We start from the raw sequence: 4,300 nt of genomic DNA, 5'->3' as shown, positions 1-4,300 counted from the left end.
TTGTCTTCATACCTTTAATTGAATATGTGAAAGTATTGATTGATACCTTTAATATGTGAAAGTATTGATTGATGGTTTGATTCTTCAATGTGATTCTACCAATGCTAATTAAATAATATACTTAAATACATTTACTAATTTATAGAATTGAATACAAAAAAATTAACCTTTATTTTTTTTATCTAAAAATAACATTAAATGAAAAATAAATTAAAATCCTTTTGGTTTTAATATTTTTTTTTGGGCTAAAAACTACTAAGCCCATATTATAGGCAAATTCTACCGCTAAGATTTATTGTACTTTATCAACCGTTAGATTTAGGGTATTTGGTTACTCTTAAACTTTAGATATTATAAGTGTTGTAGCCTCGCCGCAATCTCAAAGTCAACCTAGAGAAAACAAAATCATGTATATATACCTTCTCCATTCTCACAAACTCTTCATTCTATCTCTTTTTACCTTTCTCTGTATGATAAATTCTTTGTTGATTGTGATATACATATATTCACAATACTTTCCTTTTAGATTTTAGCCATAGTTTTGTTTTAGTCTTAATGAAGTCTTCTATCTTCATTTTTTCCATCCCTATCTCAATTTTCTCTTATTTGTTTATAGAGTCATAAAACCCCTAATTTATCAACAAATGTTATTCATCCAAAATTGTTTATAATTGATACTAATAATTCTCAATCATCTCATTGTATCAGGTATGTATCTTTCTTTTCATTATTTTATATCACATGCATTAGTTTATATTTTTATCTTTTATTGTACATTTGAATTAGTGCACACATTTGATTAGATCTAACATCAACATTTGTTTGATTAATTGATTCAAGTTTCAAGAAGTTCATATGTTTGTCTTAACTTGCATATATTCATGTGTTTTTATTTGGAAATTAATTTTGAACCCTACTTTAAAATTTATTTGTGACATTCTCTTTTTTAACTTCTGAGAATGAAAAGTCACTTGAAAGGGAAATCATTTGCAACTTTTTCCAATCTTCGTTTTTTCATGGATGTAACAATTTACTCTCGTCTTCACCCTTCAAGTTATAATTTTCTATATTTTATTTTTATGTTATAATCCTTCAATATCATCTCTTAACTACAAAGAACTTGTAATATTATTTAATTATTGTATTATGAATTTTTTTATCTACATAAATGTTATTTCCATGTCAAGATAATCATGTTAGCATTGGATACAAAAGGTAAATTAATGTCATAAAAAACATAACTTTGTTATGCTTCAGTGTTCACTCTATCTTTGTTATCTTTTTTATCTACATATTTCATTAAAAAAAGAAAATAATTTCTTAATCACAAAAATGTTGTTGTGACTAGGTGAACCAAAATTTCTTAATCATGATAAAAAGTACTTTGAGGCATAACAAAGTTACACTTTTTATGACATGTAGGAAAAACAATCTTTTGTAACTATTCTTTCACATAATTATTTTGACTTGACAACAAATTTATTCACATCAAAATCAGCATCATGAGAATTGAAGTAATTTAAAATTTATATAAGTGGAAGCAAAAATAAATGGAATTTATCATAGAAACAAAATTTGAAAGAAATGATCACAAAAGGGGTGATGAAGATGAGAACAAGTTGTTGCCTTGATGGGAAAACGAAGATTGGAAGAATTTGCAAAAGGTCTCAGTTTCAACTCTTGTTACTATTGTTCTTATAAAAAAGAGTGAGTTTTTTCAATGAAAAAGAAAGATGATAGTAATTTATGAATAATAACTTTGGTCATATAAAAGTATATACTTAATTAAATTTCACTAAGTATGTCCTTAAAAAGCAAGAAATTTCAATAGTAAGTGAGATATTAATTTCGATTTCAATTTTATTTTTGATATGAGGGCATTATCCTATGATCAACTTTGAAGAATGAAAAATATCAAAGAAGTGAATGATAAGGAAGAAGAACAAAAGGAAATCAAACAAATTGTTGTGCTCATTAGATCTTAAAGGTTTGATTCTTTTTACTTTACATTATTTTCTTTTAATAAATATTTTTACAAATTTTTGTGTGCGAGTGAAAAAATGTGAGAAAAATAGAATAAAAATGAATGTTGTTTGATTTGGATGAAATTAAGAAAATTATATTTATTATAATATTATTTTATATTATTTTTATTTTATTCCTCTAATGTAAAAGAAAGATTTGAAAAGGAAAAAAAGTAATATTTAAGAAATATTACTTTATTGATATTTGATTGATATTTACTAGTTTGCTCCTGTTCCCGAATGCCAATATAGTCTCACATCGCTAAGGAATCGAGGTCAAGGGCAATTTATATACTCCCTCCTCCCTTCACCCTTCAAGGCGCCTTTTCAGGACAAAACCGTGACGGTGCACCAACCTCCAAAGCGGACAATACCTCAGATGCGGTGATTAACCCTAGTGATGCTGCCCAACAGGGCGTCGAAGAGGCTCCTTCACCCCTCAACTAGGGGGATCCACTCCCCTTAGACCTCGACTGGGGGGCTCGTTCCCGTATGCCAATATAGTCCCACATTGCTCAGGAATCGAGGCCAATGGCAGTTTATATACTCCCTCCTCCCTTTACCCTTCGAGGCGCATTTTCAGGAAAAAATCGTGACAGAGCACCAATCTCCAAAGCGGACAATACCTCGGATGCGGTGATTGACCCTAGCGATGTTGCCCAACGGACTTGAGGTCAGAACAACTCCAAAACATTTCATTTATTTTGCAACTAAGTTAGTTGTGGTAAAAGTGTGATAATCCATTTTGTATGAAATTAATTTTATGTTGGTGGTTGAAGCCTTGAAGAAACCTATTATTTCTATGGTTCCCTTTGATTTGACCTTCTCTAGTTTGTATTTTCATGAATGTATCATAGGTTTGGTTGGGTCTCATGTTTGTATTTGTTTTTTATTTTTCTTTCTTTTAATAATATCACTCTTTAAAGAGCACATGATTGACGAACTTTGGGATGTTAACTCAGTTGGGATCCAAAGTTTCATAGTGATGTCTAGAAGAGAATAACCTTTTAAGCAAAAAAAAGTGCAAAAGATTTGATTATACTCGCTCTTCTACACTTCCTTTTTTGTAAATTTTCCTCCCAATGAATCAATATTTTGATGCAATTTAGTTGTGTATCTTCTTAAATTTAATATTTAGCATTTATAATTTAGTTAAAAAAATATATCATTAAATAGTATTTACCAATATTCATTTTTACCTACCTAAACTCTTATCAAATAAAGCATACATTCAATACATATAAATTGAATCTTGGTGAATAGTGCATAAATGAGAATAAAAAAATAAAAACACATAATTTCAAGAAGGATAACTAGGAGTATGACTAGAAAAGATGTTCTTGCACACAAAAATGTTATCTTAGTTTCTTAATTTTGTATTCATGAACTCTAGGTTGAATTGTTTATCCTTTATTTTTCTTTGTAAAAATATGTTTACATAGTAATCTTATCTTAGGTTGTTTTTGGGCCTAGCAAGCTCAAAAAAGGTACAAGGTGTGACCATAAAGCTCAAAAATAAGGTACAAGGTGTGACCATAAGAGTGTAGGGAAACCTGAAGCATGTGAAATTCATTCAAGTCCACCAAGAGTCCATGTGAAGCTCAACCAAGGATTAGAGAAAGCAAGGTCAAAGTGAGAAAAACATAAATTATCTTGGCCCATTATCTAGATCTAGGAACTTTAATTTTGAAATTTCCCTCTCCTTTTCATTTTGTAATTTTCTTTCAAGCTTATCCTTGAGTGGATATATATATATATATATATATCTTATCGTGTTGTTTAGAATCTATTGTGAGAGTGATCATAATTATTGAGTTTTATATTGGTTCGTAGAAGTCAAGTGGTGATCATTTGATGTTACGTTGTTTATCCTAGACAAGGAAAATTAAGTCTTCTTAAGTGGCACATCATTTCTTGAATTCTCCAAAGTCTTCTCACTATTTGTTTGTTTTATCTATGTAATTTAATTTTATTTGTGGTTTGGTGTTGTGTTTCTTATGTTGTTCATCCACCTTTATTTTGCATATATTTGAATGCTTAAATTGTAGTTTCTTTTATACTTCTTAATCCTCTTGTGATCATGTGTATGTAATCATTGACTCAAGTTTATAATGAACTTATTTATGATTTAAAATAATAAGAAGATTTAACTCATGTTTGATTCGTGTTTAATATTTTTATGCCCTCCAATGCTTATATGACTCTTGTAACTTTATAACTTATTTTTTAAATATATTATTATCACTTTTCTTTCTCCTTTACATAATGGTGTCAAA

The 4,300-nt window shown here is 28.8% G+C and overlaps 1 long non-coding RNA gene across 6 annotated transcripts; it reads left to right on the top strand.

Moving 5' to 3' along the window:
- The first annotated feature begins 400 nt into the window (after window positions 1-400).
- On the top strand, window positions 401-4,060 carry LOC137819651 (uncharacterized). Of its 6 annotated transcripts, none has more exons than XR_011082365.1 (3): window positions 401-708; window positions 1,877-1,987; window positions 2,277-2,897. It is a non-coding gene; the product is annotated as an uncharacterized lncRNA (long non-coding RNA). The 6 variants fall into 6 exon arrangements; XR_011082361.1 differs by lacking the exon at window positions 401-708 and adding an exon at window positions 3,481-4,060 and having other exon boundaries at window positions 731-1,987; window positions 2,277-2,697; XR_011082364.1 differs by lacking the exon at window positions 401-708 and adding an exon at window positions 3,512-4,059 and having other exon boundaries at window positions 731-1,987; window positions 2,277-2,697.
- The last annotated feature ends 240 nt before the right edge of the window (window positions 4,061-4,300 follow it).

The sequence above is a fragment of the Phaseolus vulgaris genome, chromosome 10 (assembly GCF_000499845.2).
Source record: "Phaseolus vulgaris cultivar G19833 chromosome 10, P. vulgaris v2.0, whole genome shotgun sequence".
Lineage (NCBI taxonomy): Eukaryota > Viridiplantae > Streptophyta > Magnoliopsida > Fabales > Fabaceae > Phaseolus > Phaseolus vulgaris.
Note: the sequence above shows the minus strand (reverse complement) of the source record. Positions and strands in the feature narration are given on the sequence as shown.